At 41.5% G+C, this 14,583-nt stretch overlaps 1 protein-coding gene across 1 annotated transcript in view; it reads left to right on the top strand.

The window, feature by feature from the left end:
• The window catches only part of si:dkey-220k22.1 (multiple epidermal growth factor-like domains protein 9), a 306,189-nt gene that overhangs the window by 279,872 nt on the left and 11,734 nt on the right, over positions 1-14,583 (top strand). The window lies entirely within an intron of this gene.

Genomic DNA, 14,583 nt, shown 5'->3' with positions numbered 1-14,583 from the left:
AGAGGCCCATTTCCAGCAACTCTCACTCCAGTGTTCTAATGGTACAATGTGTTTGCTCATTGCCTCAGAAGGCTAATGGATGATTAGGAAACCCTTGTACAATCATGTTAGCACAGCTGAAAACAGTTGAGCTCTTTAGAGAAGCTATAAAACTGACCTTCCTTTGAGCAGATTGAGTTTCTGGAGCATCACATTAATTTGTGGGGTCGATTAAATGCTCAAAATGGCCAGAAAAATGTCTCGACTATATTTTCTATTCATTTTACAACTTATGGTGGGAAATAAAAGTGTGACTTTTCATGGAAAACACAAAATTGTCTGGGTGACCCTAAACTTTTGAACGGTAGTGTATTAACCGTCATAATCCATTCAGCAGGCATTAATTATTTAAAACTCACATTTTAGTGTTCAGGGCACTTCAGTATCTCGGTCTGCTCCATTTTGCTGCTGTATTCAGCGTAATTTTGTGATTTATCCGCAGAGAGTAAAGTGGAGTCTAATCAATTTCGAGGCAATCCTGTTAAGACTCCCATGGTTATCAGTCAGGGCTTGTGCAGAAAATCCCTCTGTGTTACGGCAGTACAGGGAGAGAAGCAAGAACCAATTGACGAAGCCCCAGGTGATTTATACCGTAAGACTTCCTGGACTTGCATGCAAAAGGATAAGCACTAAGCCTGAGATACACTGGGTAGTGTGAATTGACGCACAGGTTTTAATTTACCGAATTTCTGTCAAATGCTTGGGCTTCAAAATATCCACAGGCATTTACGTAAATCAAAGTTGAGTATACGGTGAGACCATTCATATATCAAATTTTAATATATAGATGCAAAACAGTCACGGTATCAGCGGTAAGCATCGTTTTGTTAACTCGTGACACTACAGTTATCACTAGATTATTTAACTGAAAAGGTTTTTTTTTTTTTTTTATCCATACCATCAAAATGATGAGAGATTAAGCCATCAAAGCTCTTTCTGTCTCATACAAAATTACTATTTCATTTCTTGAAATAGAGGCTGATTTTAATCAAGACTTTTTGTTGTTGCTGTTGTTGTTGGATTTCTTAGAAAAATAAGTACATCTCAATGAAATGTCACTGTGTGACAAAAAGCAGGCTGTGCAGTATGACGCGGGGGAATCCCTCTGGCCGTCTAGCGCACTCATTGTTTATTGTGAACTGCCTTTACTGTTGTGAAGGGAAATGTTTTGAAATACAGACCTGGACGGTGCTCGCCTTGTTTTGCTGCCTGTAGAGATTATATTTGACTGTAATATGGAATCCATCCTCGGGGAAGTACCAGAACTTGTCGTCTTTGTTCACTGTCTATGATTTAGCACTACAGCTACCTTAGAGCTTGGTCTGTGACATCACATGATCTTGGTTTAGCTTGCCGGGTTTTCTGTCGGATACCAATTTAAATGCTCAGTCACTAGAAATAACGTGATTCAACAAAAGCAGGAGATTTTTCAGTATTGCGGTGTCTTTTGATATGAAGGAATTAACATTTTCCTGTATGGAAAAATGCTTGCTATGGGTAGTATCTCACTGGGCTGCGACAGCCTGCGACTAGTTGGAGACACAACAGTTGCGATAACTGAATAACTGAATCACACTGAATTGATATTCGCATATGTGGCAGATCACAGAATCCAGGGACACATGTCCGCCCGGGGGCATTTTGAGTTATTGACAGATTCAGAAAGTACAGTTTCTAAGCTTTCCAATGATGCCTTCCACGTGGAGATCTGACAATATTTGAAGAATGTGTGGCCTTTTGAAAGTGTATACTTCTTAAAACAGGAAAGGGAGAAATTCGCCCTCAAAGTTTTCCATCTCAGCTACTCTGGGTGCAGGGCGGGCACATAATGGTGCTCATTTGCATGACATTAAGGAATGCTCTACCCCCTACTAGCTAGCACGATACTACTTTCATGTAAACAAAGATCACCACGTCAATTTTCCTTCCATGCAAAGTATGCCCAACACAATTATGAAGTACAAAAATAAGTCCTAAAGTATACTTTAACGTTTTGTGGTTGAAAAATTACTCACACCATAAGAAAGAAAGATGGCACAATGATGACACAACTAACACAACACTAGTTTCATGTAAAGCCTCGGTCACAACCGGCCGTATGTGCTCCTACAGCCAGTCTACGTGCAAAAAACGCTTACGTTTTTTTCAGGTTGCAAGACAAACTTACAGCCAACGCGCGTCTTTCTCCATGAACAAAAAAAAAAAAAACGCAGCGATTTGAGAAACGCCAAAAATCACACGGCCAAAAAATCGTACGTCCGGTTGTGACCTAGGCTTAACCAAACCACAACACTCTCAGTTACATGCAAAAATAACCACACAGCCTTAGATTAATAAACTTACCCCATCAGAAAGAGAAACGGCGCCTTGCACACACCAATGCCTCCGATGGAATGTAATCCTAGAACGGTCCGTGTATCATCCGATCATTCAAGTATTCCATTCAATCTGGAAAACGAGGTTGCGGGGTTTTTTTGCTAGAAATGGTTATCTCCGATGTAAATACCGTGTGTCTGTTTGCTTCGCGGTGTTTGCTCCTCTGCGCTCTGTTTAGTAACTCATTCCATAGTGAAATTACATGCCTGTATGCAGCTAAGTAGCCATGCGCTCAGCCCGTATCATACAGCTGATTCGCGAAAAAAACCCAAAAGACTTAAATCATCATGTGAATAGCCCATATGGTAATTTACCCACACCCCCCAGCAGGCTACAGTCCTGACAAAAACGAGACAATTTGCAACAAAAAATGTATGCTTTTCCAACAAAACAATCTATTATCTGAAATACTGATTGCATTCTTCAAGATCTCAACTTGCACATGATGGAAAACAACAAAAATCACAAATTTCGAAAAAAAAATGCTTCTTTTGCGATTATCTCGGATTCGTTTCGGCCGACATGTGTCCCTGGATTCGGTGAGGGGTCACATATTTTATCGCAATTGTTGTGTCTCCAACTAGTCGCAGGCTGTCGCAGCCCACTGAGATACACTCGCACTTACTGTCTCACGGAAACTGACTTGAGAAGGGTCCGCGACGGCTTTGCGACACCAGCGACGCATTCACGGCTATTTTGAGAGAAATTTTGTCTCGCTGATTTTTTGAACACGTTCAAAATTTCAGCGACGCTTTGCGATTCATGCGAGGAAATTGAGAAGCCCCGCGAATGTTTCAAGACACTTTTGAAACTCTCTCGCGAATGACGTTCGCAATTTGTCGCAAGCTGTCGCAGCCCAGTGAGATACTGGCTTATCAAACCAAAGCATTTTAAAAGGGTGTAACAATTTAGGAGAGTGGACAGTGAGGAACTGGAGACAGGTGCTGCAGTTCAAGGTGTGCTTTTTATTTTCTCGACACTTCAGCAGAGGTGGACGAAGTACCCAAGTTTATTACTTAAGTCAAAGTACAGATCCCACTGGTCAAATGTGACTCCGATACCAGTCAAATTTTTACTTAAGTTAAAGTGCTGAAGAATTTGCTTTTAAAAATACTTAAGTATTAAAAGTACATTTTCTGTCAATGCATTGTTGTATTATTGCCACAACGCTTACAAAACCTAATGCCTCTGAAGCAACCGACTGGATTTACTGACTAGTTTGTAGAACCTGTAGAGCTGAAGCTCCACCTGACATGCTAGCAAACTTTTCAAACTCTAAATCATCTTGGGTAGCTAATGCTACTAGAAAAAAAAGATTTCTACATTCTGTTTATTTGGCAAGAGTATGCTAAAGTTAACGTTATTCATGTTAGCGTAACTCTGTTTTTACATGCTAACTAACAGTGTCCAAGTTAACTAGCTATGTGTTAGCGTTAGCTGTGAACAAGGCGATGGCAACTTGCTGGGTAAATCCATAGAAAGTCATTTGACTAACCAGACTGCATAGCTATTGCAGCGTTATCGCTAGCTCTAAAAGCACAGACAACTTCACTGCAAACTTTCTCTTGGAATAAAACGTTTATATACCTCAATATGCTTCCGCAGGTTGGACGGCGAGTTTTTGTAGGCCGTGATGTGGTTCGTTTTTAGCAAACATTTAAAACGAAACGAATCTTTAATCCTTTCTGAAAACTGAAACATGGGTTCTAGGTAAAGCCATGAGTGTGTGCGTTCCCCAGAAGAACCGCCTCCTTCCATTCTGCCATCAACTGATCGTGTTAAATAACGCTGCTGAGAAATCACTGAACTTGATTTTATACAGTCTACGGACGTGATGTGACCCTAGTGATTACTGATAGTCTGTCTCAGTGTCACCTGCGAAAAAACAATCATGTTTTGAGCAATTCCAGCATTATGGACGTGACACTTGAACTCAAAATGGCAACAAATGACCCAGTGCATGTTTTATTGTCTCCCAATATTTAAACAGGTGTTGCATATTTTAAGGCTGTACCATACTGGAGAAGTGATAGAACAAGAACAATTCCCATAGTACATATAGGGCATGCCAGAAAACGCCAATAAAAGATGCGTTATGGATGTGACAGAAAAAGTATCACTTTTCTTGGGTGACTGTACATTTTTATCAAACTCTATGAAATTGTAAACCTAATGTCGAAATGGAGATATCCATTTGATAGAGGGGTCCAAGGTGAATATTAAAAAATCTTTGTTTAAAATATTTTGTATTTCATGCAGAGTTTCGGAAGGAAAAGTCAGCGTTATGGATGTGACGAAATTCCGTTATGGATGTGACGCGTCTGAAATAGACATGGCATATGTTTAGAAAATCAGCAATTTAACCACCATAACCCTTTGAAAAACTCTCTAAATATCAGCTAAAACTATCAAAGTTCTTAAATAATATTTAGGATGGCTATTGTTTTGCTGTTTTGTGGATTTTAGCATACATTTCTGTGGCTTGTGGCAATAATATAGAATTGTACATGATCAAAGTTGATTTTAGCTTGGGGTTTACATTATAAGAAAGAAAGACTGACAGTGACATATTAGGTTGGTTACAAATTGGTTCAACTTATTCACATCTGTAAAATACAGGCCTAGGTGATATCTCTGGGAGTGGTTTTGATGTATTACATGTTGCTTTATTTTTGCATGGTGAGGTTGACATTTACATGGAATTGCCCTTTTAGAAAAGAAAAAAAACATCCACTTTCAAAGCTGCTTCCTAGTAACGAGGACCTTGATCGAAATGTAGTGGAGTGAAAAGTACAATATTTGTCTTTCAAACGTAGTGAAGTTAAAGTCATAAGTTTCCAAAAAAATAATACTCAAGTAAAGTACAGATACTCAAAAAGTGTATTTAAGTACAGTACTCAAGTAAATGTACTTTGTTACTGTCCACCTTTGATTTTGAGTGATTTTACCGTTCACACACAGACAGGCATGTGGGGGAGATACAGCTGTCTCTCTCAGTACTGGCTATATGAAAGACACACACAGACACACACATTAATAGACTGCCAAAATCAGTAGACCAATATCAATAAACCTAACTCCTTACCGTTCACAGCCGACGCTCGACCACACCCTCTCTGCCACAAAGGTATTATTATTATTATCATACATACATACATACATACAGTGGGGGGGCGGCATGGTGGTGTAGTGGTTAGCGCTGTCGCTTCACAGCAAGAAGGTCCGGGTTCGAGCCCCGTGGCCAGCGAGGGCCTTTCTGTGCAGAGTTTGCATGTTCTCCCCGTGTCCGCGTGGGTTTCCTCCGGGTGCTCCGGTTTCCCCCACAGTCCAAAGACATGCAGGTTAGGTTAACTGGTGACTCTAAATTGACCGTAGGTGTGAATGTGAGTGTGAATGGTTGTCTGTGTCTATGTGTCAGCCCTGTGATGACCTGGCGACTTGTCCAGGGTGTACCCCGCCTTTCGCCCGTAGTCAGCTGGGATAGGCTCCAGCTTGCCTGCAACCCTGTATAAGGGTAAAGCAGCTACAGATAATGAGGTGAGGAGAGACATACAGTGGGGTCCAAAAGACCGAGACCACTTTGAACATTTAGGATTTTTTTTTTCCATTTATAATTGGAACTAAACTGAAAGTTTTCAAATTTGTATAATATTTAAAACAACAAAAGTAATTATTATACATACAGGACCCTTTTTCGACAGAATAAAAACGTGTTCTATTCCCTTCTAGCGGGTTTCATTCATTTGGTTTGACAGCATGCAATATTGTTAGCATATCGCTTATCCTACATGTATTACATCACTTTACCGAATGGAGAATGAGTGTTGAATATGGTTTACGATATTGCATGGTTGTCAAGACAACATGACGTCACATGTCAGAGCTGATGCGAATATCCAATGAGGAAGTTTTCTTGTTTTAATTGTTCCATCGAATGTGTATCTGTTATTATAATAATAATAATAATAATAATATTGGCTGGCTTTTCTTTTTCATGGTATATCAGGTATGCTCCATTCAGTCTTCAAATTGATCAATATCCTGCTAGCTGAATGGAATAGACCATGAAAAAAGCCAGCCAATATTATTTACATTTTCAGTGTCTTGAATATTTAATATTCATGATTCTGCACTATTTCTAGGTCTCTCTTTAAATGTATTGGAATAAGCAAATTTGTGATATAGATGATGTTAACTGCTTTGTACAGAAGGTCACTTTCTCCTCAAGTCTTATCCATTCCATTAAAGCATGTTCTGGATTTGATAGGACACGAATCTACAGGTTTTACAAACTAGTGGAGTCCATGTCGGCTCGAATGCACCGGAATTACAGCAAAAGCGAGAGATACCGAATATTAAGAAATTTTGGAAGTCGTGTTAAAAAAATTTCAGGTTACTGGTGATCATGTAATTAAATTCAGATTAGCAAATTATTATATTTTCTAAATTAAAATTTAACAATAATGAAAACAGAAGCATTTTCACTAGTCGTCTCAGACTTTTCTACCCACTGTAGGTTCTTGTATGAGCCATAGACACCATGTGATTTTTATAACGCTGTACGCAAGGACGGACGTCTCAGGGCGTATTCACACCTACGTTGTTTGGTCTGGACCAAATGACCAAACGAACCAAATTTCCCTTGGTCCGGACCTTTTGGGTTGGTCTGAATACAAACCCCCGAACTCTGGTCCGGACCAAACAAGCGGACCGAGACCGAGCTGCAAGGTCGGACTCGGTCCGGACCAAAGGAACTCTGGTGCGGATCTTTTGGGGGTGTGAAAGCAGACCGGACCTAATCCGACAGTTTTGCTTTTTTGTACCTCGGGAGCTTCCGTCGTTTGTCGAGCATTATGGGAAACAGAGTCTTGACACTCCACCGCAAAGCGCAAACACTGTTTCGGTTGTCAAGGGAACCTTACAACAGTCGCTCAGTCATTCAGACCAGTGGTAGGCTAGACTACAGAGTACAAAAAATGAGTAGGGGGCAAACGTGGGCCGAGGAAGAAACGCGCACCCTTGTGGATATATGGGCAGATGTCCACATGTCTGAGCTTTTGGAGAGAACACACAAAAAATGCCGACGTGTTTGCTGTATTCAGTGAGAAAATGAAGGAGAAGGGGTTCACGCGCTCGCCAGAACAATGTCGGCTAAAAGTGAAGAAACTCCGTCAGACCTACATTAAAATCAGGGACATTCTTTCAAAAAGTGGCGGTACTAGCGATGCAAAAAAGAAATTCATCTATTGCGTGAAGAGCCAGAACTGTCACAACATGATGTGCGTTCATCAGCGCTATCCTCCGTAGCCGCCTTGCCCTTTGTCATCGTCGTTGTTGATAAATTACTTGTACAACAGCATAGTAATCGCACAATTGTGAAAACAGTAAAAACTGGAAAAAACATATAGCTTTGATGACATTAAAAAGAATAACAGCACGGAAAGCCTCCGTGACTACTTTTGAACTTAACGCTTTGTGCGCGTGTCGTCTCTGACCAATAGCTGAACGACCTCAGGGCGCGTGGCTTTGTTGACAGATTTTGGTCCGCTTACTAAAATGTACAGTGTGAAAGCGAACCGCACCAAAATGAAAAAATAAAAAAAAACATTTGGTTCGGACCAAAGCAAATGAACTATCGAACTATCCTGGTCTGAATACACCCTCAGAAATCCATTCGCTAGCTCACCAGTTAAATAAAAGCTCCAGGTCCTATGTTTTGGCTGACCAGAAACCAATTCAACGATACAGAAAAACGGTAGCAAACCACGGGCGATTGCTCTAAGACAACGAGGGAGGCTCAGCCTCCTCTAAAAATGACAAACATTGTGTAGGATGAATTGCGCTAGGCTTATGTTATAGCCGACCTTATAACATTGCTATTTCAGATCCAGAATCATAGAAATATATGTGCTCAACCCAACTACAGTGCGAAATCATTCCGTTATAACTTTCCCCAGCTCGCCTAATGTGTGCGTGAGTTTTTCCCCCTCGTGACAGCGCGATGCAGCCCAGCCTCAGTGGATTGGGAGCTATGTGCTTGTCAATCTCAAAATGCAAGACGATTATTGGACAAATACTGCGAAAATGCCCACCCACGGAGTCTCATGGACTCCCAGCCTCAGTGGACTTCAACGGCATTTGGGAGCTATGCGCTTTTCAATCTCAAAATGCAAGACGGTTATTGGACAAATACTGCGAAAATGCCCGCCCACGGACTCCGAGCCTCACAGTGGGAGGGACATGGCAGTTTCCGCGAGGAGACTGGTGATTGGTGAAAGCGGCCGGATATTTTCTTTGATTGACAGCTCGTTTCAACTATAGACAGGCAGCGGTACAGTGTTGCCAGATTGGGCGGTTTTAAGTGCATTTTGGCGGGTTTTGAACATATTTTGGGCTGGATAACGTCAGCAGTATCTGGCAACATCAGTTCAGTCCCATGCGGATTCGCAAGTGCTGTGGTGTATTGTAAGAGATCGTCTTACATTTCAATTTCATTCATTACATACGGTTTCTACCAGCTTTTTTAGTTTGTATATATTTTCATTGTAAATAAAGTGTCAATATAGTGTTGTCAAGTTTGCTATCTTAGTTCCAGAAATTTCGTTTATTTGAGTGACTGAACTTGAACTTGAGGGGGCTAGTCAGCTAGCAAGAAAGCTGCGCACGGATGCCAAGCATTGCTGATTTAATTTTGGCGAAGCCATTTGCCAGTCTTCCTTTCGAGGAAAAAATTAAAATTAAAGAGCAGGGTAGACCAACGCCTCAAATTGACTTGGTGAAAAAGGTAGGGAATAATACTCGTTCCTTTCAGCTCTCCTGGTACGAGAAAGTGAATTGGCTAACAGCAAGTGACCCACATCAACAACAGTAAATAGGCTACTTTAGTAATATGTCATGGATGGACCAAAAATATAGAATCTATTTAAAATGTTTATGCTGAGTATATTATATTGGAATATATATTTTTCTGGATATGAATTAAACACAGCTACAATTTGGAAAACATTTTTAAACAAAAACACAGCCGAGGTCAATTTTTAAACAACATGCCACAATTTTAAAATATAAAATGTTAAAATATAAACCCCTCCCCCAACACCACCATCATGTATATTGGACAGTAGGCTAATGGGCCAAAAGAACCTGTTATTTCACAGTTTGTGACGCTGCCAACAATCAGCCAGATCAGAGGCGAGAGTATGGGCAAAATTGATGTGTTTTTTCTTTTAAAATCTGGAAATATCGTAACCGACCAGCCTCCCCTGTTTGAAAGACTACCAGCCGCCACTGTAGCAAACGTAATGTAAAGTAATAACGCATGCCAAGATAATTAGTCACCTGTGTTAAAACAAAACAAGCAAGTTCATGATCCTCTTTTAACAAAGTACGCAATGGAGCACATCATATTTTTTCCCCTCGAGAAAAACGTAAGCAGGTTGTTGGCAAACGGTTCATCTATGAGCTGTTGTGCTGTGTTCAATCCTCACATCACACATCACACGTGACCATTCGAGTGCTTCTGATTTGGAAAAATTCTGTCCTCCGTGCATGCTACGGTAGATAACCCTCCCGGTAAAAATAAAGATGTCCCGTCGAAATGATTGATCAGATGATTTGAATGAAATTCATTCTTCTAAAGACTGTTTGTTGTTTTTCTTTTTACCTTCACAAGTATTTCCACTGATCTGATCCCCTGTTGCTAGTAGTTTCAGAATAGCATCATGATTCCATGCCTGTTAAGCTTTTTACGGTTTCGCTTGTTGCATTGCGCATGCATTTTTCCATGTGCAGGTTGTATGTGTTATGTATGCCGAAACCTGACTTTCTTTGAAACTGAAGCGTGTTTCACTGTGGTAATCGAATTATTCTTTAAAGATCACTTTTGAGGAAGAAAAGCATGTCTGATTGTATTCTTTAGCACCCCAACAAGTCATTTTCATAATTAGTTTCTTATTGTTATCTGTATCTTCAGGATTTGTTTTGTTTTGGGGTTAGGTTGTTGTTGTTGTTGTTTTGGAGTTGTACTGGAACATTTAAAGTTTACCTCAGGCAGAAAAAAATGCTTATTTCACACACACACGTTTTTTTGAGCATGATAATTAACAGGCCATTGTCAGTCAGTATGAGATGTTTTACAGCTCATCTCATTCTCATCTCATCTCATCTCATTATCTGTAGCCGCTTTATCCTGTTCTACAGGGTCGCAGGCAAGCCGGAGCCCATCCCAGCTGACTACGGGAGAAAGGCGGGGTACACCCTGGACAAGTCGCCAGGTCATCACAGGGCTGACACATAGACACAGACAACCATTCACACTCACATTCACACCTACGGTCAATTTAGAGTCACCAGTTAACCTAACCTGCATGTCTTTGGACTGTGGGGGAAACCGGAGCACCCGGAGGAAACCCACGCGGACACGGGGAGAACATGCAAACTCCGCACAGAAAGGCCCTCGATGGCCCCGGGACTCGAACCCAGGACCTTCTTGCTGTGAGGCGACAGCGCTAACCACTACACCACCGTGCCGCCCATGTTTTACAGCTTTTAGTTATAATATAATATATAGTTAGGGATGCACCGTTTATTTATGACAGATCATTCTTCTTCTTCTTCTTCTTCTTCTTTTGGCTGCTCCCGATTAGGGGTCGCCACAGCGGATCTTTTGTCTCCATTGCTCCCTGTCTTCCGCATCCTTCTCTACCATTTTCATGTCCTCTCTCACCACGTCCATGTATCTCCTCGTTTTCGTGTGCCTGGCAGCTCCATCCTCAACATTCTCCTTCCAACATCTCTTCTCAGGATGTGCCCATACCATCTCAGGCCCTGTTTACATTATTTCGAATCAGCGGATCATCAGATTAACGTTTTTAAAACGATTCGCGTACACACACAAAATTTCTGTGCCCGCAACAAAACCGTTCCCCGTGCACACAGCAACGCCAATACACGGATACGCTAATCACATGACTAATTAGACGGCACGTCACATGATCCCAGTGCATATCGGGCATGCGCAAGTCACTCACCACTTGCAAGTGGAAGGATGTCGTTGTAAAAAATGAAGTATGCCAGTCTGTTATCGGCGGTACTGGTACTACAATGACGCCTTTTTTACACCGTGTATGGCCTTCGTGTTTATGCTAGAAGGATCTAACAGTGTTCGGTACACTCTTCACCTCGCAGAATGGCCGTTTTTTGCGATTACAACAAGACTATTTAGTGCTATGGTAACCAACACGCTTCCTGTATTGCTCATTCACTTAATGACTTCCTCAACACACTTCCTGTATTGCTCATTCACATGACCAACGTGGCATGACCAACGCCAGCGAATCAGGAAGGTGGATGTCACAGTGACGTTGTCCAATGACGACGTCAGCTAGAGCTCAGCACTGCGTATCCTCGTTCCTCAATGTTTACACAGCACCGGATCAGATACGTACTGGGTTGAATACGTGGGCCCTGGCGGATTCAAACTGTTCCGGCTGTGGAGTCGTTTCCCGGCGTTTTAATGTGAACGGACAGTGCATCCGCGACGAAAACGAGACGGATACGGTCTAATGTAAACACCACCTCAGTCTTTATCTCTCTTAGCTTAATTCCCAAGCTCTCCACATGTGCTGTCCCGCTGATGTGCTCGTTCCTTATCCTGTCCAACCTCGTCACTCCCATCGCAAACCTTAACATCCGCCACCTCCAACTTTGCCTCCTGTCTCTTCGTTAAGGGTTCGGTCTCCAATCCATACATCGCAGCTGGTCTCACTACTGTCTTATACATCTTACCTTTCACTTTTGCTGAGACTTTCCGATCACAAATGACTCCCGAAATCCTTCTCCACCCTGCCTGCACTCTCTTTCTCACCTCACTATCGCAGCCGCCATTTTCCTGCACAGTTGACCCCAGGGACTTGAATTCACCAACTTTCTTTACGTCTGCTCCTTGCATCTTCACTACACTCTCATCCCCGTTCTCATTGATGCACATGTACGGTACTCTGTTTTGCTATTTATGACAGATCGTTATACATTTTAAATACTTGAACTCTTGTGGTCATGGCCTTTAATAAACTATTTAAGTTAGGGACAAAAGTAAAAATAAATAAATAAACAAACAAATAAAAATACCTGCTGCATTATTGTAAATTATACAACCTGTGGATAGCATATTGCTTTTGCATTAAGAGCAATTCCAGCGTTATGGACGTGACACTTGAACTCAAAATGGCAACAAATGACCCAGTGCATGTTTTATTGTCTCCCGGTATTTAAACAGGTGTTGCATATTTTAAGGCTGTACCATACTGGAGAAGTGATAGAACAAGAACAATTCCCATAGTACATCTAGGGCATGCCAGAAAACGCCAATAAAAGATGCGTTATGGATGTGACAGAAAAAGTATCACTTTTCTTGGGTGACTGTACATTTTTATCAAACTCTGTGAAATTGTAAACCTAATGTCGAAATGGAGATATCAGTTTGATAGAGGGGTCCAAGGTGAATATTAAAAAATCTTTGTTTAAAATATTTTGTATTTCATGCAGAGTTTCGGAAGGAAAAGTCAGCGTTATGGATGTGACGAAATTCCGTTATGGATGTGACGCGTCTGAAATGGACATGGCATATGTTTAGAAAATCAGCAATTTAACCACCATAACCCTTTGAAAAACTCTCTAAATATCAGCTAAAACTATCAAAGTTCTTAAATAATATTTAGGATGGCTATTGTTTTGCTGTTTTGTGGATTTTAGCATACATTTCTGTGGCTTGTGGCAATAATATAGAATTGTACATGATCAAAGTTGATTTTAGCTTGGGGTTTACATTATAAGAAAGAAAGACTGACAGTGACATATTAGGTTGGTTACAAATTGGTTCAACTTATTCACATCTGTAAAATACAGGCCTAGGTGATATCTCTGGGAGTGGTTTTGATGTATTACATGTTGCTTTATTTTTGCATGGTGAGGTTGACATTTACATGGAATTGCCCATAACCAAAAAACTAGTCAAAACAAGGTAATTGCCGCGTTTAAAGGAAAATTCTGTATTGCTTCTGTACGTCGCACAAACTCACGTTTGATGTTGGAAGCGTTGTAGTGTGGTGGTTTGCGCTGTCGCCTCACAGCAAGCAGGTCCTGGGTTTGAACCTCCTGGCTGATTGGGACCTTTCTGTGCAGAGTTTGCATGCTTTTTTCATGCCTGCGTGTTTCCTCCCACAGTCCAAAGACATGTCGATTAAGGCCCTGTCCACACGGCAACGGATTCAGGTGAATCCGATAAAATTGTTTATCGTTTCGGCCTGGCGTCCACACGGCACCGGCGTTTTGGGTGCCCTAAAACGATATTTTTTGAGAACGGTTTCCAGAGTGGAAAAATCTGGCAACGGCGCCGTTGCGAAGTCGTCTGGATGAGTAGAACGGATTTGTTTACGATGACGTCACAACCACATGACTGTGTTTGTTCCTGTGAGTGCTTCACGCCGGGTAGAAGAAGGGGTTTATGCACATGCGTCCTACTTCTTCTATTGTTCTGGTGTCTCCGATGGGACCGTCTTACAGCGTACGTAGAGGTGTGGCATGTGTATTGCATCGTTTTCAGCAAGCGTTGCGTTGCCATATGGACCTGATATTTTACTGATCCGTTGCCCATGTGGACGTGATATTTTTTTACCCGCTCAAAAAAAAATCTTGTTGCCGTTGTTGTGTGGATGTTGCCTAAGTCATCTGGCTCCTCTAACTTGCCTGTAGGTGTGAATGTGAGTGTGAATGGTTGTTAAAACTGTTAATGTTATATTCATGCTGTCTGTTGTTGCCCAAATGAGGATGGGTTCCCTTTTGAGTCTGGTTCCTCTCGAGGTTTCTTCCTCATGTCGTCTGAGGGAGTTTTTCCTTGCCACCGTCACCACAGGCTTGCTCATTGGGGATAGATTAGATTAGGGATAAAATTAGCTCATGTTTTAAGTCGTTCAAATTCTGTAAAGCTGCTTTGTGGCAATGCTTATTGTTAAAAGCGCTATACAAATAAACTTGACTTGACTTGACTTGACTTGACTGTTCGTGTTTGTGATAGATTAGCAATCTGTCCAGGGTGAACCCCGCCTCTGGGTTTGGCCCCAGCTTCCCCTGTGACCCTGAGAAATAAGTGGTATAGATAACGGATGGATG

Source organism: Neoarius graeffei, chromosome 28 (assembly GCF_027579695.1).
Source record: "Neoarius graeffei isolate fNeoGra1 chromosome 28, fNeoGra1.pri, whole genome shotgun sequence".
NCBI classification, from domain to species: Eukaryota; Metazoa; Chordata; class Actinopteri; order Siluriformes; family Ariidae; genus Neoarius; species Neoarius graeffei.
The sequence above is the reverse complement of the archived record's forward strand: the minus strand, read 5'-3'. Positions and strand labels throughout refer to the sequence as shown.